This window comes from Cyanistes caeruleus, chromosome 26, assembly GCF_971803275.1.
Source record: "Cyanistes caeruleus chromosome 26, bCyaCae1.hap1.1, whole genome shotgun sequence".
NCBI lineage: Eukaryota > Metazoa > Chordata > Aves > Passeriformes > Paridae > Cyanistes > Cyanistes caeruleus.
In genome coordinates, this window is record NC_141726.1 from 2,820,555 (window position 1) to 2,845,173 (window position 24,619).

General features: G+C 45.1%; 1 long non-coding RNA gene across 1 annotated transcript in view; it reads right to left on the reverse strand.

Moving 5' to 3' along the window:
- Positions 1-18,266, reverse strand: part of LOC147649265 (uncharacterized) — a 31,160-nt gene extending 12,894 nt beyond the window's left edge. The window contains exon 1 of the long non-coding RNA XR_015279294.1: positions 17,918-18,266. This is a non-coding gene — a long non-coding RNA (uncharacterized LOC147649265). The remainder of the gene's footprint in view (positions 1-17,917) is intronic.
- Positions 18,267-24,619: the final 6,353 nt, after the last annotated feature.

Sequence of the window (24,619 nt, forward strand, 5' to 3'; positions counted from 1 at the left end):
TGGGTGTTAATTTGGTGGTGAGGATTGATGGACATTAACCCAGGCTGAACAAGTGCTGTGAGCAGCTGCTATCCTAAGCTGGCTCGCTCAGGCTTGGCTTCAAACTCCTGCTAACAGCAAAATGTCTCACAGTTAGTTTTACTTAAAGATCACTGTGGACTAATTCAGAATCAATCCTAAACCCATGTAGCAAAACAGATGATAACTATTGATTTATCTTTACTGCAAACTTGGAGACACCCATTTCAACTCCAAAAAATAACATCCCAGTGATGCCTTTTTTGTGTTTAACTAAAACTGAGGCTGGACAGAATTCAGGGAATAAAAAGCAGTTCTGTTTATTGAGGGGCCTCCAGGGACATTTCAGGCAGACAAAGCCCCCCAGGGGCTGCACCCAAAATGGACCACGGGTCAGGGGTTTCACACTTTTATAAGTTTGGGCCATTTGCATATTGGGGTTAATCTCCCAATTCCAGCTTCAGGTAATGAAGTCATTTCCCCCAAGTTTGCTGCCCCCAACTCCCTTTTGTTTCCATCTCTGGGGGCCTGAGGCAGTGAGGTGTCCTTGATTGCCAGGGCTGGAGAGGAATTGCTGTGTCTGACCCAAATGGGAAAGCAGCAGCTCACACTGTGTGTGGAGTTTGGAGTTACACACTAAAGAATGGCAGGGTTACAAATAGATGAAGAATAGAAAAGCTAAAATCCTAAGACATCACCAGGACAGGGGATCATGTGGGGTTGAATTTCAGTGTGAACCCTCAGTAACTGCAGGCCTGATGAGCTATCAGGCTGTATGAGTTTATTTTCCCCATCTCCTGGGCCAGGGATTCAATCCAGGCCTCCACACCCGTGATGCCAAGTAGGACACACTACTCTCCCGAGCCCCCAGCGCTGCCTCCCCTCACAGGGTCTGTGCTGGCTCCGCACTGGGATTCTTTTGCAAATGACATAATTCTCTGAACAACAGTATAATAACATTGTTCTTTATTGCCAGCAGCCACCCACAAATGGAAAAGACCTTGAGCTGCAAGAGGTGGGAGGCAGCAAGAGCTCCCTCCTAAAGAAAATAAGGCATTTAGCTTATAAATATAAAATGATCAAATAAAGCAATTAGTGCAGAATTGCACATACAGAGAGTGATTCACCTCTAATTGGGTTGTTCTCAAAGCAAATTAACTTTGAAATGAGGAATGTTAAAAAGATTTAAAAAAAAAAATATTCAATCCTAATTACTGCAGGGGAAGGAGCTGGGGGAAGTTTAGCCTAAAAGTAGCACAAAAGAGCAAGGAAACGGCGACACAAGGCCCACACCTTCACTGCTTTATGGTTAAAAACAAGATGAGCAGAGGGCTGGAGCATCTCTGCCGTGAGGAAAGACTGAGAGGGTTGGGATTGTTCAGCCTGGAGTGGCCTAATTGTGGATTTGCAGAGGCTGATGGAGAGAGTCTGCAGGAGCCTGGAGTGACAGGACAAGGGGCAATGGCTTCACATTGCCAGAGGGAGGACTAGGGGTGATACAGGGGCGAAATTCTTGGCTGGGAGTATCCTGGTACAGGGTGCCCAGAGGAACTGTGGCTGCTCCATCCCTAGAAGTGTCCAAGGCCAGGCTGGACAGGGCTTGGAGCAGCCTGGGACAATGGAAATGTCCCTGCCCGTGGCACAGGGTAGCACTGGGTGATCTTTAAGGTGCCTTCCAACCCAAACCATTCCATGATTCTACAGTTCTGTGAATGACTCAAAACCAGCAGCTCCTCCACCTTCTTCCTCCGAGTGCCTGGCTCTCAGCCCTGGTCTAAAGCAATTTCTGGCGCACAGTTTGAAGTTTGAAGCTGGGCACCCCTTGTGCCCTGTGGGTCCCTGTGCTGTGCCAGCCCCAGCAGTACCCCACAGCAGCCCCTGGCCCTGGGTGACCCAGGACAGCCCCTCCGTGGGCACTAGGAGGGGGACTCAGCTGAGAAGCACCACAGAACAGGGCTGGAGGCCCCAAACCCCACCTCAGCCCCAGCCCACATCCATTCACATTCCCCTGCACCAGTGCCAGGTATTAGATTTGATCCAATCCATACCTGCAGCAGTTCTGCTCCTTGACTGTTCCCATTGCAGTTTATACCTCTGCTCGCTGCAGAAATTACATTGCCTACAGCCCTTTATTGATGGACTGGAGAGGTAATTAAAAAGGAGGCTTTTCAGAAAAATCCTGTCTAAACACTGGGAGAAAAATCCATATGAATACTCTTTCAACTCAGAGAAGGACAGAGGAGAACATCCTCACAGTTACAATGATGTTCTAAAAAAATCTATTAAACCAGGTAGTGCCACATATCTGATGTATTATGAATGTATTAATACGGAATTGGTTTTTTATAAATATTAATAAGAGCTACATCTAAAGAAGGAGCCTGGGACTTATGTTCTTAATTAATCCAAAATTCACATCACCTCTAAAAATACATATGCATTTCATTATGTTAGACCAATACCTAGGAGCAGACAGTTGTAAAAACACCCACCAGAAATGAAGGCACAGACTCCCCCCTAATTCCTTCAGTCCCTGTCCTAGCCTTTGTCGTGGTCCAAAGCAGCATCATTGCTCCAAGGAGAGAGACAGGCAGGTTTGCCTCTGAGGGAAAATGATTCTCAGGTGAGAAGAGGACAATTACTCTGCTTTTGTTTCAATCATTGTCTCAATTCCTGTTTCATTCCTTTCACTGAAGTTTTCTTCAGGTAAGTCATCCCCTAATGAAGCTTGAAGAAGGTTCAAATCTCTCTTTTAACAGACAAAAAACATTTTCCTGCCAGTTGAATGCTGGCCATTGTCTAGAACTTGTGCTCATTTCTCAAGGATGCTTTTAAAAACCTACCGAGGATGTTTCTCTGGATAATGCACAATGGCAAAAATCCCACCTTTAGTCACCAGCTGCAGCTTAGAATTCTGCAGCTCAGAAGAGCTATTCCCATTAAATCGGGGCATGGCTTCACGTGGGTGTTTTATACTCTCTTTAAAATGGGATGATGTGGGCTTAACTCGGCTCAGTTGGGACCAAGGAATAAAAAGGCACTTGGTGTGTGACCAGAAATGGAACATCCTGCCTTCAGCGCACAGTTTTGGAACAGCTTACCCCTACAAAGGGCTCTGGGCATTCTCCAGCCCCCTGTGGGCAGGACCTTCCCTCCACAGCCCGAGGGCTGCTTCAGACCCTCTGCTAACCAGCAATTAAAAATACATAAAATAATTAAATAAATACATAAAATAATTAAAAATTCAAAACAACACCATCGAAAAAATTTTGCTCTGTGGAAAAATTATGGCCATGAAACAGGATATTTTTGCACTAATACAAATGTGTAGCAGATGAAAGAAGACAGAAGGGCTAAAAATTATAAATGAGTGGTTTATCAGAATTTATTAAACATTCTGAGCCTTGGCTGCACACAGCTCAGCTGCTCAGGTCTGGGACTTCAAAACTGTGACCAGACTGATCTACAAGGAATTTTCCTCTCATTAACATAAATCCAGTGTGGACACCTGAGAAGAAATAATAACTTCTTTGTGTCATTATTAAAGGGATTACAGAGACACTATTATTGCACAGTGCTTTACTGCTAAATGATTTTAAGACTGGCCTTATAGATTTTTCTCCATTAATCAATAAGATAAAATACTAATTACAACAGGAAGGGGTTTGAGTGAATGTGGAGCTGCTTTTGGAGGAACAATGCATTAAATTATGGTTGTTCATGGAGAGCAAATATGCTGGGAAAGCCTTGATCTGAATTATGTCACTTTACTCACACTTTATACAGCCCTGGAGTTACATAAAGGATACACCAACAGCAGCTGCTTTCTCAAAGGTCTGGTATCTCCTGCTTTTCATACCCACACATATATTTTTATATTATCTCTGTGAACAAACAGCACACAAAGAATTTGAATTTACCAACCTCCCATAGCATAAGTGCAAGTAACGCACAGCTTTATCCCACCCCAACAGCCACCATCGTTCAACAGCTCCTGGTTCATGGGAGTCCTGAGCTGCAGGAACAGCAACAACACAAAGGAATCACATCTAATCAAGGCTTACATGTTAAAAGTTATTAAATCACTATATAAGTAAATTTAATAAAAACCGAACACAGCAGAATGAAACATATATATATTTTTTTTTTTTTCTTATTCAGCCAGCTGCTAAATTTCTAGATACATTTTATTTCAGGCAAATGCAGGATTTGGTGTTTAAAAATTAAATTCTCCCTCTGCGTGAGTCAGTGCCTCGTTAACGGGTGACCTACTTCGCCGGCAGCCCCGCATTGTTTCGCTCTCTGTTCCCCATTGATCACATTTTTGCTGCAAGCACAATCTTCAAGACCTTCCTCCTGGGCTCACATTTAACTCATCTCCTGCATTTTTCACGGGTTATTCTAAAAGGCACTTTCACACTCACCCCACACAGAAACTGATGCCTTTTAGATGCCAATTGAAACGTTCTCCCCGTGCTGTCCCTGTCCTATTATGCCTAATCCAGTCCCTTGTTAGAAGTGCATTCAAAGCCATTTATGAGGCAGGAATACATAAAGATCAGTTCATCAGACAGGATGCTTGGAATTTACAGACACTTAAACATTGTACTTTCTATCAAAACCTGTCACATAATTAAACATGCACATCAGAGGTGGAACCAGCTTCATGGCAGCATTTTAATTCATTATCTCCGTAGATCCTGGCACTTCCTGAGCTCTTGAAGGTGCATTTGCCTTCATATCAGATTGCCCACATCAAACAAGGCAACGAGGAGAGCTGGAAGAACTGGGGGAAAATCCTTTTAACAAGCTTTCCTCCCAGCCAGTCAGAACATCAGCACCAGGGAATAATCCTGGATGGGAATATTCCCCCCTGGACAGAGAGCCTGCACTCAGTATTTGATTGGAGGGATTCATACAAAAATGCTAATTAAAAAACCCAAAAACAAACAGAAATAAAACCAGATTAATATAAAAAAAAAAAACAAACAGCTAAATTCCTTTTAATACCTGTTTGGCTTCTTTACAAAAAGTTCAACAGTGAGATTATTCTGAAAGCAAATAAACACAACCCAGGAACCACTAAATTTCCGTTCTTCCAGGAACTTCCCCATCCCTACGAGCGTTCAAGGCCAGGTTGGAGGGAGCTCCTGTTCTAATGGAAGGTGTCCCTGCCCACATCAGGGGATGGAATTACTTGATCTTTAATTTCCCTTCCAAGCCAGGCCATTCTAGAATTCAATGATTCTACTACAGGCATCATACAGCTTTTCAGTCTTTCAGGAGGTCAGGAACAGGGTAGGACTCCACATCCCCACTGAGACTGCCCAAAATTGAGCTGGGAGATACAACCTGCTGGTGTTTGCAATTCCTGTCGTAACCTCGAGGAGATCACTTATTCCAGCCACACTGCAATGAAGAGGGATTTGTTGCTTTCTGGTTTACACCATCAGCAGTCCCTTAGTAAAGTCTATTGACAAATGAGGCTTGGAACCTTTCCCTGTGATTCCTCTGGAAACCATTCCTGGTGATCTTTCTGAGCCACAATTAGTGTGAAGGTTGGCAGCCATTACATCTGCTAGATGCCACTTTCTTAAATTTTTCTAACAACCATTTTATATCTTTCTACCTTTCTCTCCTTGGTATTTCAACAAGATGCCCAGAGTCTCTTAGGAGAAAAGAGAACTGAACACTTATTCTGTAGCATTTCAGAGAAGTGGTCTCCAGAACCCCTCACCTCTACACCTCTGGAGACAGAACTAAATGTCACCAAGGAATCTCTCATCTCTTGAGGCAAATTAAACAGAAGTTGGTCTCAGTTGCACCCTTGACAGCTGCCATTCAAACTTCCAAGGGATCTTTTCTGGCAGTCTGTACTCTGCTGAGCTCCCCACAGGTCAGTGCCACCCACTGCTGCAGCATATTCAGGCTGGGAGAGGAAAGGTCCCAAATCCTAAAGGAATGTCACAGTCATGCCTGGACCAGACTCTTCATGGGCAGGACTGGGGGAAGGACACCCTGGACCTGCTGCTCACAGGTGCTGATTCTTGTACAAAATTCCATTTCCATTGCCACACAATGAGTTTTGGTTCTCTTAAATGTTGATTTCCAAAAACAAAAACCCTTTCCAAAGCCACTGCAAAACCCAACCTTTTAAAATTATAATTACTATTTACAATTTCCTAACGTTGCAGGTATTAAGACCGTTGTTTAACTCTTACTGAGCTCTTTTTCCTTCTGCTTTTTTGCAGAACAAGAGACACCCTCTCCCCCACTGAATGTGTCCTGTTCACTCCGTACTGTGCCTGTTCTTACCAAAGGAAGTTTACTTCACACTTAAAGCCCTTGAAACTCAGGAAGCTCAGCCCCAAGGGATGACACTATGGGCTTTTTCCTGCCTGTCTTTTGCACAACACAGCATCAAGAACATGCAGCTCCTCCAGCAAAACGAAGGAGGCAGCTTCATCTCCTGCCCACATTTACTCTGGAACAGAAGCTACACTTAGCACCTGATTGGCACTAATTGATAGGGCCTTGCTCTCCTGCCTGCTATCATTAGGAATTATCCGTGCCCTGAATAAAGTATTGAATTTGCCATGCTCTGTCCCACTTCTGCAATGTATCTTCATCTTTTTTGCATTAAATTTCCAAAAATTAACTTAAAGAAGAATTATGAGACACAGCTCATACCGCATTCCTCATGAACTTCCCGTATGCCGTTACAAATCTGTTGAAATAATATCAGCAGAGGTTTTGACCAGCTGGTTGGTAGCCCCTCTGAAAAGTTAATGCCCACTGAAGATGTTAAGTGATGTGACTGAGGCTGGAAGCTGCCAGAGCATTTTCTCTGGGCTCTGTGCTTGTCCTTGAAAACAGTATCTGTTAGGGACATTCTGTGCCTGTTAGTATACAAACCAAATTCATATATTTGCAAATGATGTGAAGGTTTCTTCTGGTGATTACTCCATCCTAGGAGTGTCCTTGGCAATCTCCCCTTGCAGAATATATAGCTCAGCCTGCAAGTGCCAGGGTGACAAAGCTGGAGCTCGCACTAATGTGGCAGATCAATCACTTGACTGAAAGACACACAGACACAGAAAAGGTGGTTTATATCTGTCATATTCAAGGGTAAACTTGCAGCACTTGAGAAGACTGCTCAGATAACTCTGCACAGCAGACAGTGTTGCTGGCCTTGGTGTCTAATCAAAAGAAAAATATGTTGTCTGTTTAACAATACCAACAGTTTTGAGACTCCTCAGAGCAGTTAACCCATGGGCAGCGATCAAAGGCATTTGAAGTTTGGCTAAGAACTAACTCAGATGATTGAAACCCCACGATGTAAATTTTAGTCATTGAAAAGTCAAGCTGAGCCATCAAACAAAAAATAGTGTCACTATCCTGACATATCAGGGAATAGACATTGTACTTTCCAGGTGATAAACTACGGGAGAGCACAAGCCTCCAAGCAGGAGAAACCTTCAGGCTTTATCCTGAAGCCTGCATACATCAATGGGAAAGTTCAAACCAACTTTATTTTAGGGTGTTCAGAGTTGAAGGTCATGCCACATATCACCAGGATGAAAAATTCTTAATTCTCCTGGAAAGTTCCCAAATAACATCTTGTGAGTGATGCTGCAATTGTCTACCCTGAAATAAAGACACAACACAGGGTGTGAAATGGCTGATATGAACACCCACCTCTACTAGCAAGGATTAAGAACCTGTTGAACAGAAACCAATGGAAATGATTCCATCAGCATCTTTCTTTCAAACAAAAGATGTTTCCAATGGTAGCATTAACAGAAATTCTCTTTGTAGGGATATTTCTATTTTTCTTTTCGAATTTCAGGCCATTTACAGTGTCAGAAGCAGAGACATGAGAGGGTGGCTCCTTGCAGGGCCCTCTGAACTATTTTTTTTCTGCTAAGGGAAAAAAGGAACAAGGTAACACTGCCCCATGGGAATCTGTTTTCATTCCCTCTTCCTGCAGCAAGCCTGTTTCTGCCACATCTTGGAGAATGCAGATTTCAAACTCTTGTTGTAACCAATTCCTCGAGAAGAGTCAGGAGAGAGAGGAGAGAGAACAGTAGTACTACAGGGTAGAAGCCTTTAGTTTGCGCTCTGAGCTTCCAGCAAACACCAGAGAGCCTCCAGAGGATGGGGACTGGGTAAGGAGGGATGTGGGATGGAGTACGGAGAGATGCAGGATGGAATTAGAAGAGATGCAGGATGGAGTAAGGAGGGATGCAGGATGGAATTAGAAGAGATGCAGGATGGATTGAAGAGGAATGTCTGTGGCTCCTACCCCTCTGTTGTTAAAGCTCTTTTTGACCACTCTGCGGTTTAGAGAAGTATTAAAGAAACAGAATATTCAGAGTATTGGGTCCTCTCTTGGTTTGGTGCATATCACAAAAAAAGGACAATTAGCAGCTGTTAAATTCCATTGCCGTTTTTCACCTTAATTATTCATTATTTAATAAATCTTTTTACTTTATTTAGAAGGACCAACTGATACCCCACTGGTGGAACATGACCTACTGGACATGTGATTAGGTGCTACATGAGTTAATTTAAAACTATTCCAATTTAAAAATATGTCTCTTAAGAACCTCATGTTGCACTTCTGGCATCAGTGTAAAAAACATTAAATTACATCAAACCCTCCTCACAGCTCAGGGAAAGCCCAGAGTTTCAGGAGATCCTCTCAGATTAGCAGGATGTGGAGTGCCAGGTTAGATCTTCCATTTCTGACCAGTGGGAAAGTCTTCAAACTGGGAATGCAGGCAATGACTGCTGTAGTTAACAGGAAGGAGAGACAGGTGAATCAAAATCTTGCAGGATCAAGATTTACAGTGAAATTAATTAAAACACCTGCATTAACTGATCAGATTTCACACATGCACATGCTGAAACACAAAAAAATAACTTCGAGAGCAAATAGTCAAATAAAAACCTTAAAAATCTCTCCCAGTATCTGTATTTTTCTTTGTTATAGTGACCTCCAGAGGTACCAGGTAACAACTGAACTTCCCAAGTCGGAAACAAGAGTTCACTCCCCCCAGTTTCACCACCGCAGCTCTGGTCTGTACGAGACAATGGATTTTATATGGGAAGTGCAAGATGGAAATTCCATTGGGGATCGGGGAGAGGGAACCATTGTCACTCTCAGACACGAAATGATTCACACAGACACAGCTTGGAGTGTGGTGAAAAAAGAAGAGAAGCTTCTTTCAGTATTTATAAGTTTTTGACAAGAACCAGAGATTGGATAGTCAGGTTACCATTTTCCCAACCACACTGGCAGTGAGAGACATCCATCAAAAGGCATATCTTTAATGGAAAAATAAACACCTATGTTTGTAGTTACTTTCCTGGGGAAATGGTTAGAAATCATGAAAACAATATCAAAAGGTCTGATTCTCAGGGTGACAAACCATCTGCCTGCAGTTTGTGTCAGCTCCAATCGATACCTGTGGGTTCCTCCCCAAGGGCTCACGGAGCATCGCTCATCCCACTCACGGCCAGTGACCCCCACTCCCCACGGCAGCAGCTGCCGCATCGATGCCTGCTGAGCCATTTTCTCTGCTCCTCACATCAATCTGGGCTGTGTCATTGTGTTTCCCTCCAGTCTGAGTCCTCACCAGCTCCACAGGCAGATGCTAAGCAGGCTGCCAGCAGCCCAGCCTCTGTGTTTGGTGCATAGACAGGAAGATTTGTCAGGAAAATTAATCCACAAACACCAGAGGTTTATATCCAAAAGGAGACAGAGGAGTCCTGTAACTTTATTCCAATAAAAGGAGAGGCCACAGGGCATTCCCCTGGGGTCTCTCCAATTTTTGGAGGATGCACCCTCCTTTTTATCCCAATTTCCCTCTCTCTTTCCCCACTGGCTGAGCTACTTGAGAGGTACAGACTATCCCAGAGTGCCTGATACCTAAGATTCCTCTCTAATGTATAACCCTCCCTCTTAATTTTTAATTCTTATGGAATTTATGGTGTTCCCTTATTATCTCTTTCATCTTCATCTTTCATCTTCTTTCTTTCTTTCTTCTTTCTTTCTTTCTTTTTCTTTCTTTCTTTCTTTCTTTCTTTCTTTCTTTCTTTCTTTCTTTCTTTCTTTCTTTTTCTTTCTTTTCTTTCTTTCTTTCTTTCTTTCTTTCTTTCTTTCTTTCTTTCTTTCTTTCTTTCTTTCTTTCTTTCTTTCTTTCTTTCTTTCTTTCTTTCTTTCTTTCTTTCTTTCTTTCTTTCTTTCTTTCTTTCTTTCTCTCTTTCTCTCTTTCTCTCTTTCTCTCTTTCTCTCTTTCTCTTTCTCCTTCATCTTCAATATCCAACTTCATTTACCAGAAAACCTACAGTTTGTCTGTAAAGGCAGATATCTCTTTTCCATTCATCAATCACTGGAATCCTTCCCATTGGTTCATTTATCTCTCAGTGGTAGTTTTCTTTACCAGCAGACACAGGATTTGTTTGTAAAGACAAGCCTGTGATTCCTCTCAGGTTTGTACAGGACAGCAACAACAGACCAGGCTCTATCTCTGCACCACTCTCCCAGCCCAGACCCTTTTCTGACAATTCTGAAACATATCAGTGTTCTAGGACAAACTTCCCAGAGCCCACAAGGGATGAAGTTATCTGCAGGGCCTTCCTCATGTCCAGGAGCTGGCCTGATGCCATCGGTGCCTCCACCACTGTCACCTCCAGCCACGGGAGTGATGCTCCAGTGGCTGCACAGATGGAATAACAAACAGGAGGGATCCTCAGTGCAGCTCCCACAGTTCCATTCACGCTGACTGAACTGCATTAACAGCCTCCGTGGGCAAGACAATATGGCAGGCTGGATTTGGGTGCACTTACTAACCCAGTTTTATTTCCTAATCCAATTCCCCACCCAGGATGGTGTTTATGCAACAACTCATTAAATCCTCCATAACTGCATTACTTTATTCCAGTCTAAATTGCAGACATAGCCTGGTTTTATGCAAACAAATACTTTCTGTGTAACTTCTAGCTCCCAAGTACACTAATTAAATCTGCCACATGCACAGCGGAACTTTAAATTATATTTGCTCGATCCTTTAGCAGTAAATGGTGCTTTGAACTGAGTGCACGATGAATGAAAACACATTCCTTGGTCTGTTCAGGGGAAAGGAAGTGGGAATTCTGAGTCATCTCCAATTCAATTCTCTGCTGTTTTTTGTTGAATCAAAGTCAACATGCTGGACAAGCCCCACCCGGGCTGAGTTTTTGCAGAGAATGTCCTACCTCACGTGAGCATTCCAGAGAATGTGGGGAACAGATCGAGGCTGGAAAGGACAGAAATTGTGCAGGACACGCTTTGTCTTCTGCTCAAGGTGGGCAGAGGGCTCAGCAGGTATTCCTGCAGCAATCCCACCATTTCTATTTCCAAGATGCCATTTCTCCAAAACCTGTGCAGGCCTGTTCCACATGCCTCACCTGACTGAAAAGCTACATCATGGTGGATTTTGTCTCAGGGGCTACAAAATCAGGGAATCGCAGAACCATTTAGGTTGGAAAAGACCTCTGAGATCACAGAGTCCAAATTTTGTTGGACTTTGTTTGACATGGACAAAACCAGGAGAAGTGAAAGAGAGGCAGAGAGGGGTGATGCAGCCCCTGAGCCCACCTCAGCAGGCTGTGGCACCTGTCCCTACAGCACCAGAACCTGGGACACTCACAGAGCCTCCTCTGGGATTGATCCCCACTCCCTGCCAGCCTGACTGAGCATGGGGGATCCATAGGACAGGGAATTCATTGGTTGTAGAGTTGTAGAGTTAATTCTCTCAGTGAGTGAACCCTCAGGGGAGGAGCTCACCAGGGAACCCCAGCAGGCACTGTCCTGGCTCCTAACCCTGCAGCCACAGGAGGAACCATCCCAGTCTGATCCAGCAGCCTCTTCTCCTCTCTGCTCACTCTAAATACTTTATTAGTGTTTGGGGAATAGCAGAGCACTGGAGTTAAAGCAGTGCCTGAGTGGGAAAACACTGCACATTTCTTAGCTTTAATAGTAAGAGTGGCTGGGAATGGTCTTTGGCTCTATTACAGCAACATACACTGTGTTTACCATGGGCACAGCATTCCTGATTACCCCGTGTTTCTGGGAGGCCATCATGCATAATTCATGGGGGAGACTGACTCAGGACAGAAATATCCCTTCAGTTTATCACTGAGTTGCACAAGACTTTTCCCTCCTGGTGTTTGTGCTGCTCTTTAAACCTCTCACGTGCTTCCCTGTGTGTTCTCTGCGAAGCACTTGGCACAGTTTGCTCAAAATAAATTATAAATACCAGTACTCATGTTGGACAGGACCGACCTCCCTCCTCTTTCACCTTCCCCACGGTGTGTTATCTCCTCCTGGCAGGGAGCAGCCGAGGCCATGCTCAGACTTTCTCCCCTCCTCCTCCTCCTCCTTCCCAGCCTGAGCCATCCCCACCCTGGAGATGGGGGAGCAGGAGAGATGTGAAACAGCAGCACTGAGTTTGCCTTAAGATCCTCAAAGAGGGTGCAACAGCCACAGCCGGGACTTAACTTCTAATTTTTTGGTATTCCCTCCCTCAGAATCCCATTCCTGCACTCAGTGGAACCACAGCAAGGCAGAACTGGGTCAGGTGTAAGCTGCTTGGTTCTCCCTGCTCCAGAGGGGTCCCAGGGTACCCACAGCTCCTGATTCCTCTCCAGGGCAACAGGGGGAAAATCTGTTCCTTGCTGAGGAGCTGATCAGTCTCTGGCAGGACTGGTTTCCTTTAATGCATTATCGGAGGAGCTGAAGGATCCCAAAATCCCAGGATGGTTTGGGTTGGAAGGGACCTTAAAGCCATTCCCAAATCCCATCCCAACCCTGCTATGGGCAGGGACACCTTCCATTATCCCAGGTTGCTCCAAGCCCCATCCAACCTGGCCTGGAACATTTCCAGGGATCCAGGGGCTTCTCTGGGAACCTGTGCCAGGGCTTTCCCACCCTGACAAGGAAGGATTTCTCCCACAGCCCTGGGATCTCCCAGACCCCATTCCTGCTGCACAGGGCACAGCCAGAGCTGTCTGCTCCGACAGAAATCCCAAGGAACTGGTGATGCTCAAACACAACTTTCCCCTCTAGGCCTTAGAACTCAGCAATCCCGTATCCAAATAATCCTTTCAGCTCATAACATATTTTTAGACATCCCATTAATATTTAATGAGGCAGCCCACAGCAAGTTAGATAGCACAGCAATTAATTTTTAAATGCTGACATTTATTACAGCATGTAAGCGCTACCTAACTTGCTGTGGGCTATCTGGATAAATGTCAGTTAAATATCTAATAATTCCTTACAATTTAATATGAACATAAAAAAAAAAAAGTGCCCTGTAATTATCCATTATTTTTAAAGTTTGATCGAGATTTTAATTCCAGCATTTAAGTTTCTCTCTCGCCCATCCCTGGTTCAGCCTCTGAGCCGAAGTCATTTTTGGTAATTAATTTGCACATTGATTAATTTAGTTTCATCTAATGTTTAAATCCATGCTTGGAAGGCCCAAGATACAGCAGTAAAAAAACTGATTGATGTTGCAACAGGCTGGCAGGACACCCAGCAGCCCAAGAGATGGACCTGGCATTCCCAAAGGGAAGGGATAGAGAGGATCAATTAAGGATATGCAGGAATTAGCTTTGGGAACCACTGGAGCATGGACAGGCTGAGCCTGCTCCACATCCCACCATTCCAGGTAAATTCCTCACACCTCGATCACAACAGAGGCATTGAGAATTCATTAACATCTTTGGCAACCAAAGGAATTCTGAACAGAAGATTTCTGCTTTGAAAGAATAATTTAAAGTTATTTTGAATAGAAGGAAGAAAAACTTCAAATTTGTAATGCTGAAAATCTCCCTTCACAGTAGTTTGGGCAGCCTCTTCCCAACCCTGTACAAAGGGGTTTCCCTGTCCCAATATGGGAGTAGAAAAGATCATTTCTGCACAGAAATTACAGCTCAGAAGAAGCATCTTTTCCTCCCTGAATGGTTTTCTGAGTCCACAAGCCGCAGATGCAGCCACTTGCCCCATCCCACTGCTCCCCCAGCTTGATGCTGCACAGCTCCTGGTCCCAGCACAGCCCAGGCTCTGAGGAGCCACTGTGGCTCTGTGGGAAACACACTGCTCTGGAAACAGCTCTGCTTGTACCTCATACATTTTCCTGTCATTTTTATTCCCTGGGTATTTTATTACTGAGGGATATTTGCATGAAAATAGAATCTTTGTTTCATAAGAATTCATCTGCTCCTGTAATGCAGTCCTGGAGGAACTGACAGTGAATGAACACACTGCATTTCTCATGTTCTCACATACACACAAAAAATAGCCAATTATTTAAATTATTGTATCTTTTGGAGGCTTAATTTTCCTCCATGAATTTCCTGTTCAATCAATGCCACAATAATCCTGAGGCCTGAATGCGAGGAAGGTGCCAAGCAGTGGCTGCATGAACTTGACAGAAGATTTTCCAGGGGGCTCTGGGGTTGGGAAATTGCTGTGTTTACATTCTGCACAGCAGCTGTGACAGGACAGAGGTGACAGGAACAGCAGGAGCTTCAAGACGGGACATAAAGAAGAGAAACTCAGGGGCTGAGTTTCCTCTCTGCATCAAAACCTCTGGAAAACATTCTTCCCCTTCTCCCAAGAGAGGTCTGTGCCCTCAGGGCCATGGGTGCAAATGAGCACATTCCAGTTTTTCATAAAAATAGATTACTTTGGGGAGGCTGCCCGTAACAACACACTTCTCACATGCTTCAGTTCGCAGGGTTTTAATCAAAATTTTCTTTGAGATGCTTCCCAAAACCTTCACAGAAATATTGTGTTTTCCAAAGGCTGCAGGAAGAACACTTGTAATTGGAAAAAAACCAATACCAGCTTTGGAAATGAATCTGGTAAAGTTCCCAATTAAAACTTGTTTTAAAACCCAAACAAAACTTTACAGAGAAGAAACCAAGTCTCATAGCAAAGGGGAAGGTTCAGATTCATGAAAAGCAACTTATCAGAAGAGTTTTCCATGTCACCTTTGTTTGCCATCCCTTCCCTTCTCAAGGACATGTGAGCAAGGCTTTAACCAGCACCAAGGGGCTTTCCAGCCACAGGACATTCCCATTAATTGTTCTTCCAGGAATCAGAGTAAATAAGATGAAAACCTCCATCTGTGGTGCTTCTGAGCAGGCATTCTGTTCTTATCCTAACCCTTACCCTTATTTAATGGGAACAAATGTACCCACTTAGATCTACATATCTTCCAAATCTCCAGTGTCTCCTGCAATTCACACCAGTCTTTTACCACCTGATAAACAATCATGTTCTTTGCTTGCCTAATTCTGCCTCTCTTGCTCCCAGACTCTCCAGCTCCTGAGCCATCCAGCTTGTGCACGTGTTCATTAGCTCCATCTATTCCAGCTGTACGACCTAATGGAGCTGGAAAAGCTGCAGGAATGTTCCCTCCCAGTGCAGGCTGTGGAGAAGGAACCTGCAGAATTCCCTGCTGCAGACACAGCTCGCCGTGCACAGGAGGTGTTGACAGAGCCCAGCTCACCGCCCTGGATGAGGCTGCAAATTCTGGGCTTTCCCGTTCAGGTTTCCTCCCCTCCTCATGTCACCTGCTGGAAGGTTTCAGTTCTCTTTATTTTGAAAGAAAACCAAGTAGATGGAAACAGGAACAAACTGTATTAATCCAAAAACTAAACCAGACTAAAACCAGTTTTGTAGTTGTGGCATAATGGAGGTGCTTGGGGGTAGCAATAATGAAGATATTAAGCATACAAGGCTGGAGCATAAAATTTCAATAGCTAAATATCCTGTTCTTATTCCTTCCAGTTGTTCAAAATATGTCTGTGCCTGATCCACTTCCAAATGCAGAATTGTGCATATCCAGGAAGAATTTCTCCATGGAAAAGGTGGTGAGGCATTGGAATGGGCCACCCAAGCTGGAGTTCCCACGCCTGGAGGTGTCCAAGGAAGGGCTGAACGTGGCACTCAGTGCTCTGGGCTGGATGACAAGGTGAGACTCGGACACAGGTTGGACTTGAAGACCTGGGAGGCCTTTTCCAACCTCAACAATTCTGTGATTTTCTGCATTAAAAAAAAAAATCCCCTGAAACCAAGCTCAGCCACTGGCATGGACAGAGCATTGGGCTGGCTGGTTACCAACAGGGCAGAACCAAAATCAGCAGCACCCCATTGGTGCTGGGTGGGCTGGAGAAACTCCTGCTGCCATGACATTGCACAAGGACACTGCTGAGGAGCTGAGATGCAGCAGTGGCAGTGGCAGGGTTCATCCCATCCTGCTCATCCTGATGCCTTTTCCAGGCCCACCTAAAACAGAGGCCAGACAATCTTAAGGGAATAAAAAGCAGTTCTATTTATTGAGGGGTCTTCAGGGACATTTCAGGCAAAGCCCCCCAGGGGTTGCACCCAAAACAGACCACGGGTCATGGGTTTCACACTTTTATAAGTTTGGGCCATTTGCATATTGGGGTTAATCTCCCAATTCCAGCTTCAGGTAATGAAGTCATTTCCCCCAAGTTTGCTGCCCCCAACTCCCTTTTGTTTCCATCTCTGGGGGCCTGAGGCAGTGAGGTGTCCTTGATTGCCAGGCCTGGAGAGGAATTGCTGTGTCTGACCCAAATGGGAAAGCAGCAGCTCACACTGTGTGTGGAGTTTGGAGTTACACACTAAAGAACTGCAGGGTTACAAATAGATGACAAATAGAAAAGCTGAAATCCTAAGGCATCAATCCGAATTCCACACATGCACCCCTGTGTGAGCTCGGCTGCCTCCCTCTCGTTCCCCTGATTTCCCACTGGCCCCTCCCTGCTTGCAGGGCTGTGATAAACCAGCAACAGGCTTAACCTTTTCCAAAGGGCATCCCCCTCATCATGCACCATTTCCAGCACTTCACAGAGCACGTCCCAGAGGATTGGGAGATGGAACTGTGTGAGCAATAACCTTTGAAAGCCTCTGAGCCTGTCGGGCCCACAAATTACTAAATTAATGGTTGGCCTTACCTTTGGAAAAGGCAAACAGAGGAAGCAAGGAATGAGAGCAGTCAGATTAAAGGGAATGGGAGCCATTTCCTGCACCTCTCCTGCCACTGGATTGTTTAATTTAAGCAAAGGATTCATTGAACTCTGATGAAGAGCAGCAGCTGCCATGGGATTCATAAGATGGATCTGACACAGGAAAACGTGTTTCCTGCTGTGATCCAGATTAATCACCTTGTCCATGTCTGAGGTCCCTTCTGCCACTTGCTGACAAAGACCCCAGAGCTCTGCAGCTGCTGCTGCCTCCTGGGAGAGCCTCCCTCGTACTGCAGAGGGGACCAGTAACAACAGGTAGATGCTGGCATGCACTGAAACCTTAATAATCAAACTCCAGCCTAACAGAAATGACTGCCTGTGCTAGCACCCTCTGCACGTGCTCACCCATGTGGGAGACATAGAACATGTGGAATAGGAAGAGGAAACAGTCTGGAGTGTCTGTATCTTACTTGCTTCTCAGGTCCTCAAAGAGGGTGCAACAGCCACAGCCAGGACTTAACTTCTAATTTTTTGGTATTCCCTCCCTCAGAATCCCATTCCTGCACTCAGTGGAACCTCAGCAAGGCAGAACCGGGTCAGGTGTGAGTTTCTTGGTTCTTCCTGCAGCAGCAGGATCCAGGGAACCCACAGCTCCTGATTCTTGGAGCAGGCAGAGCATGACCATGAAAAACCTCCTCCCACCTGTCATGGAGTTACTTTACCTTTAAGGAAAGTTGGAGTTGCTGGGAACTGCCTGGAGTCTTTTCTCCTGACCGATTATCGGTCATTGCTGGGAATTGACAGCAGTTTAGGCCATTGAAAAGTGGGATCAACTTGTGAACCCTACCTTAAAGTGTAAAAGCAGAGCTCTCTAGGTTCTCTTTGTTTCCTGGCTCTGAAGGGTGGCAGAGCTCCAGGCCTCCCGTCCCTGCCCAGGCCATGGGGCTGGGCGGGGATGGGGCCGGGCCCAGCGGCTCCCGGCCGGGAGATGGGGGGGCCTGGGGAAGGTTTTCCTCAGGCCCGGGCCGGGCCGAGCCGATCTCTGGCTCGGCTGCAGGTTTTGCTGTAACTAATTCACTAGAAACTGCCGAGTGGAGAAGGAGAGAAGCTCTGGACCTGCAGCAAGCAGAGACAGCCACACTCTCCAGAGCAGCTATGAAGAACCTTCCATCGCAAACGGCTCCAGCTCCTGTTCTGCAGAGATCACCGAACCAGCTACAAAAGCCTGGGAAAGATTTTAACTCTTTCATTACCCAGATGAGACTTGCGGATTAATCTTTTTATCCAGAGAGAGAAAAAGAGAGTGATCAACATGGAAAGAGACTTTATAAACTACCAGTGACAGGAAAGAAAAGAAGCTTCAGAAAAGATAGAGAATTAAGAAGATGCTTTAATTAAGCTGAAATATCTTTCTGTTAAAACTATGGAGATGGACAATGAAGTCCTGAAAAGAACTCCTTTAATTCATGATACAGGATCTAGAGAAGAATAAAGTGTTCAAAGTGTAAATTTGAGTAAAAAGTAGAGTAATTATGGTATAGTGAAGTGCTGAGAGATTTGAAACCTTGAGAGGCAATGAGAAAACTGTTTTCTAGTGAAGCTCACAGAAACAGATGAAGAAAACTTTTTTGCCTTTGAATAACTTATCCTTAAAAATGCTATCTCTAGACTCATGGCCCATACACACTTCAGAGTGATGTGAAAATGGGAGGAGAGAACTCTAATAATAGCAGCTCTGGGCAGCTAACGTTAGGGCAATAGAAAACTATAACAAAAATAGTTTTCTTGTGAGAAACTCCATAAAATAACAGGAAGAAACTTCTGTTTCTCTACAAAGACTGGTGAAAAGACTAGCAAGAATTGGGACTGTTTTAACCATCAAAGTTCCAAGGTTTTTGTCTCTGTTGTCATGTGAACAAAGGAATAGTGGGTAGATAAGGGATGAAAAGGTTTTTCTGGAAGTTTATTCTGGTGTTCTTATTATTGTAGTTTGTCAATAAACTTTCTTTTTTTTTCCCTTTCAAGTTGTATGCCTGTTTTGCTCTTGTTCTAATCCATATCTCACAGCAAGAAATAAGTAATTTTCTTAGTTATTAGTTTAAAACCACGACACCACCTCAACCACCCAGAGAGGAAAATCCCTGGTTAGGTATCAAGGAATCCCAGAGGACATTTACCCCAGGCCAGCAATGCTTCAGCAGAGTGTGGGCTGCAGGTATGTGAGGAAATGACCCCAAGTTGTGCCAGGAGAGGCTTAGATAAGGTATTAGACAATATTTTTTCCACAGAAAGGGTCATAAAACATTGGCAAAGGCTGCCCAGGGCAGTGGTAGAGTCTCCATCCCTGGAAGTGTTTGAAAAACGTGGACATGGCACTTGAGGATGTGGTTTTGTGGTGAATATGGGTTGATTGTTGGATCTGATGTATAAAAGGTCTTTTCTGGGATCCCATGGTTCCCCCTCTGGATGTTCACTGACAGACCCCCGTGCTGCCAGCCCAGCTTTGGGAACACGTAAAAAAGTTTCATGATGGCACAGGGTAAGAGAATTAGCACAGATCAAGGTATTTCTCATTGTTTTCAAGTTGTTATGTTCTTTTCAGCAGTTGTGAAGGCTGCCCAAATCACCTGGCTTAAAGGAAACCTGTCCCTGTCTGATGCCTGGGATGGTAGTTCATCAGCACATCTCTGCAAAGAAAATGCAGTGCCATGGGAGTGGATAAATATATAAATATCTGAAAAATGTGTGTTGTAATTCACCAACAGGTTCAAATCATCACCAGAAGCCTCTTGGTTGCGACAGCAGTTCCTCAAGGCTGTTCAATTATACCCCATGAACTACAGCCACTGAAATCCTGAGCCTGAATGTCTGTGTGGCACAGGAACTGCAATTTAAACACTGCACATGCACACTGTGGCTGCAGGAGGAATTCTGAAGGTGAGGACAGGACAGGAGCTGTGGCACTGATGGCAGAGCTCCGTAGGAGGGACTGTCACGTCACCTGGCACCACAGTGACGGCTACAACCCGCTCCTCCAGGGCTCTTCAGAGCAGCTGCTGGCAACCGAGCCACATAAAATATTTACCAGCCTGTTGGAGTCTTCCAGTCAAAGAGCAGGCAGTGGAAAGCTGATATAAACAGCAAAATGGGGAAAAGTGTCTTTAAAGAATATGCTTTTAGGAAGCATTTTGGGGCTTGCAGAACTTTCTGAGTTTTTCTCAGGGGTATGTGCAAACACAGGTACTTGTGAGTAGCTCATGTGGGTCTCTTGGCCATCCCAGATTCCCTGAGTGATGGACCTGGTGCCATGTTTGGGGTGTTTTTCCCCACTTTATTCTACCCTAGTAGCCAAGTGCCAAGGCTCTTCTCACACCAGACTCAGGAAATTCTTTGGTTGCAGACTAAAATTTCTCTGCCCAAATCCAACACCAGTCCTTCCCTGCACTTGATTAATTGTGCTGATCACTTCACCTGGTGCTAATCAGAGCAGTGAAATGTTCCTCATTGTTAAACAGAGTGATTAATTACCAGGATTGCCAGGGAAGTCTGCCACCAGCAGCATAAATTCACAGAGCATGTTTGGAAGCATTTGCCAGTGGCAGAGCCTGAGGAGTAAAATATTGCCTCATTATTTGTCTTCTCCCATCACATGGCAAGAGCAGCAGCCACTGGAGAGGGAGCTCAGGCCTTTGTTGGTTTAAATTATTGTAAAACCAGCAGTCTAACACAAGGATTTATTTTTATGGATTTGATTCAATGAGAACATGACAAAAGCTGTCCCTGAGGCCACAGTGACCTGTGGTGACTTCTCAGACCCAGCACTGTGTGACGGGCCCTTCCTGCACACTCAGGCTCCAGCACTTCCACTTGGAGCAGCCAAGTGTGCAAAAAACTTGAAACACAAGTAAGGCTCAAAGTCCAACTCAGAGGGCAGCTACAACACAGTCCCCAATGGGGAAAACCACTGTAAAAGCTGATGTTTGAGCCCATTTCTTTGCTCTGGTTTGGGAATCAGGTAAAGAAATAATTTTTCCAATTATTTTGGAATTTTTAAAATTATTTTATTTTTGAAGAATTATTTTTCCAAATCTCTACCTAACAGAAACATTCCCTTAAATTTGAATTTTGTTACTTCATTTGAAGTGGCAGATTTGCATTTGCTCATCCTTGGTTACTTTTTGCACATACATGCACACAACAGGGTAAAATCCTTGTTTCATGAGCAGACACCCTAAGAGGAGGAGGAGGAGGAGGAGGTGTCTGCTGGCAGCTGTTGGAGCATCTGGTCCTTTTTAACCAACGGGTACCTTCTCATTCCATGAGATGGGGGAGGCAGCAACACGTGTCTCTGGCTGCTGCCTCTGAACTTCTGCATAAAACCATCAAAGAAATTTTCTCATCTACACCTGGAACCAGTGTGAGAGGTCTTCCAGCCATGCTCCCAATCCTGACCTGACCCACAGCATCCCCAGAGGTGACTTTGTCCTCCCCAATCACTCAGGCCTGAGCACAGACTCACAGATAGAGTTGGAAGGGACATTAAAGATCATCCAGTGCCACCCCCTGCTATGGGCAGGGACACCTTCCATTGTCCCAGGTTGCTCTAAGCCACATCCAACCTGGTCTTGGACACTCCAGGGAACCAGAGCAGCCACAGCTTCTCTGGGGCACCCTGTGCCAGGGCCTGCCCACCCTCATGGGGAGGAATTTCTTCCCAATATTCAATCTGAGCCTGCTCTCTGTGAGTTTGAAATCCCTGCTTTTCCATGGAGCCCAAGAACCTGTCACCAGCAGTGCCCACCATGGCAGTCCCTGGGCACAGGAGGGAATCTAAGCCCCCACACAGACAGTCCAGGAGCACCAGGGAATCAATACAAGACGGTATTTCCACAAGGACACTAAAAACCAGTGTCAGGAAAGACTAACCCTGCCTATGAAAGCAGGCTCACAGTTCCATAAGAAAAACTCAATTCCAGCATTCTCCCTGGGGGAAGACTGGCCAGCAAACACGTTGTTTCTGAGCCTGAGTGTGCTCTGAGCAAACTGGCTCTGCCTCGTGCCCAGCTGCCTCTGCCTGCCCAGATGATGCACTGCTGCTTGCACACTTGAGGGAACACTGCTCATCCATCACCTGCCTGTTCCCACCAGAGCTCTGTCTGGCTAAAAAAAAAAAGCCAGCAGGCTCTGAGAGCCTTCTTGTGGGAATGACAGGTCCCACAGGGAGAAGCCAGCCAAGGTTGTTTTGCTGCCCGTGTCAGGAAAATTGTGGAAAGCACTGCAGTCTGAACAGCTGCAGCCCAGCAGAGCTGCCAAGCATCCAGCTAGGCAGCAGTAATGGGTTTATTAAAACCCAGCCAGAAAAGCTGAAGTCCAGAGACCCAGTAAGATCTACAGAAACTTCCTGGGACACTGCCAGAAAAGCATCTTCAGGACCAGCTGGAAACAGAAGATGACATCAGGTGTGAGATGAAGCCCTGAGTGCCCAAGGAAGCAGTGCCTGCTGTGGAGAGCTGCTGTGGCTGCTGGACACGTGCCCCAAGCTCCCAGAGCAGCCCAGGAGCCAGCCCTGCACCTTGGACAGGAAGGCAGAGGGCTGGAATTCACTGTGGAGCTTTAGGAACAAGCTGTCTTGCAAACAACTCGTTTGAGGATTTCAAGAATTCACACATTAAGTGGTTGTGACTATGAATAAACACCAAATATTGCTTTGTTCTGCAGTTAGATGGGAATTTGCTTGTACACCAGTGCCAGGAGACTGTGGTAATTAAGTGGTTGTTTGGGCTGGAGCTCACCCAAGCCATGAGCAGGGTTTTTTGGAGAGAACCTGCCCATTTTCCCAAAGCACCATGAGGATGTGAATAGGCCTTGATTACAGCCCGAGCCATAGAGGGAACCCCGGATTCTTCACGGGCCCCAGAGCTGCCCCTCTGGGATGGGTCCAAGAGGGAGCAGGAAAAGATGTCACTGATGGCCATGGTCACATCCCCACGTCACAGGAGGATCTGGATTATTCAAATGCAGGATGGCAGGACTCCTTCTTCTAAGTTTTCCAGAACATTCATTTTTGTCTCATCTCAGAAAGAGAGCTGAGGAGCAGGGACACGTTATAGGGGCAGGCACAGCAGGAGGGACATCCCCAACCAGACTTTTAATGGGAAAGCACTTCCCTTCCTGCCAGCTCCTCATGACTGTTCTTCAGAGGCTGAACTCACCATTTGCACAACACAATTCATGTTTGGACTTGATGATCCTCAAGGCCTTTGGTCCCATGAGGATTTCAGGCTGGGCACTTAGAGTGAGGTTATGCTCTGAACAAGTTTCACAGTAAAAAGGAGGGTGGTTTCCTAGATTACCAAATTAATTCAGGTTTGTCCAAATCAGGCTTGTCAAATCTCCTGGGGTCAGAAAAATCAGGATATGTTTTCTCCATCACTCATCACCACGATGCTGCTCTGGTTGAGCCAATTGTGTTTCAGCAGACTGGGACACCCCTCGTTCACCCCAGGATCAATCAAGTCCCATGTGAGAAGGGTCAAAACTTTCAGAGGTGGCCAGTCCCTCCTGTGGGACATGACCTGATCTGGCACAGATGGAACAAGCTTTAGATGACATTTGTATCTCTTTCTTTTGCTTGTGACAGCAAAAGGACTTCCTGCTGTCAGAAAGAATTTCAAGTCATTTAAATCCACAAAAGAATTGAGGATTAAAAGATAGGAGTTGTCAGCCTGGTGTTTTAAGCTCATGCTGCCTCCCCGCTCCAGAACCTCCCGTGCAGTGCCTGAAGTGCCTCCAGTGATTATGTTTGTAAGCATGGAAGACATGGCAAAAAAAAATTGATTACACAGTGATAATAGGAATATGCTAGATGTTTAGGTGTCAAATGAAACATAATTCTGAAGAATATTTTTGCCTTTAGAATAATACATCATCTTCCCAAACCGCCACCAGCTCCCCTGTTATTAATACTCTTCTGAACGACTACAATTGAAAGGATAATGCATTTCTAAATTAATATTGCATCTTCCCATTTCAGTATCTGATGAGCTGTATCAAAACTTCATTAAATCACTCCCTGTTTTGCCAGCTCCAGCTCGTACTCGGGCCTGTGAAACACATCTGCCTCCACACCAACCCGTGCTCTGAACCACGCGCTGCAAACACCAGCATGTGATCTACTGCACTAATGGGACAAATAACAGAGCTAATGAGGTGCCTTCCAGGATGTGACAAAAACATTTTAGGCTGCTAAATAAATATCTGATGCAAAATTAGGAGGTGTATCAACAAATGAGCTCATGATTAGCTAAGAGTTCTCTTCGGGAAGCTGCGTGGTGTTTCCCCTGACAATTTTATGTTAGGAGTAGGAAAATTAAATTGTTCTTGTAGCTTTGTCTTTAGGCCTATAATCTGAGCTTTCTTTTAGGGGTACAGTACATTTAAAAACATTTCCAATATTCCAGTACACTTCTTTTTATGCTGAGTCCCACTATCCCAGTCATTCCACCTTGCCCCATCATTCACCATTCCCAGATCCCACCCAGCCATCCTG